The sequence below is a fragment of the Orycteropus afer genome, unplaced genomic scaffold, assembly GCF_000298275.1.
Source record: "Orycteropus afer afer isolate SDZICR_OR568_19922 unplaced genomic scaffold, OryAfe1.0 scaffold00612, whole genome shotgun sequence".
Taxonomy (NCBI): domain Eukaryota; kingdom Metazoa; phylum Chordata; class Mammalia; order Tubulidentata; family Orycteropodidae; genus Orycteropus; species Orycteropus afer.
In genome coordinates this window covers 1-620 of record NW_006922199.1, presented here as the reverse complement: position 1 = coordinate 620, position 620 = coordinate 1, and positions in this window count along the sequence as shown.

The window sequence follows — 620 nt, the reverse complement described above, 5'->3', positions numbered from 1 at the left end:
ACAAAAGTGGACTAAACCCCAACTAGCAGAAGAATTTGCGTGAAAATACCAAAAAAGGAGACACACGAAGCTGCGGTCTGGCAGCGGACTGAGTGACCCTGACGGCACAGATGACACAGCTTGGAGATTCCCGAGTGGTGGTAGGACCTAAGAATTAACCCAAAAATCACCGTGCTAGCCAGGGACTGCATGAAAGACTGTGCACGGTGGCTGGGGATCAAACGGAGAAGGTGAAGAGAAAGGTGGGCTGAATTGTGGACTTTTGCCGGTCCAGAGGGCGCTGACATTTTGTAGGTTTAAAAAGCGGCTTGACTATTTTGCATATTTAAAGAGACAGCACTCTCGCAAATTCCTGTGGTGGCAGGACTTAAGAATTAACCTAAAAATCACCCTGCTAGCCAGGGACTGCACTGAGGACTGTTCACTGTGGCTGGAGAACAAAAGGAGAAGGTGAAGAGAAAGGTGGGCCAAGCAGTGGACTTTTGCCGGTCTGGAGGACGCCGCCATTTTGAAGGTTTAAAAAGCGGCTTGACTATTTTGGATATTCAAAGAGACAGCTCTCTCGGAGATTTCTGGGGCTTAAGAACACGTTCTGCTTTCCAGCAACCCCAAGGACACTC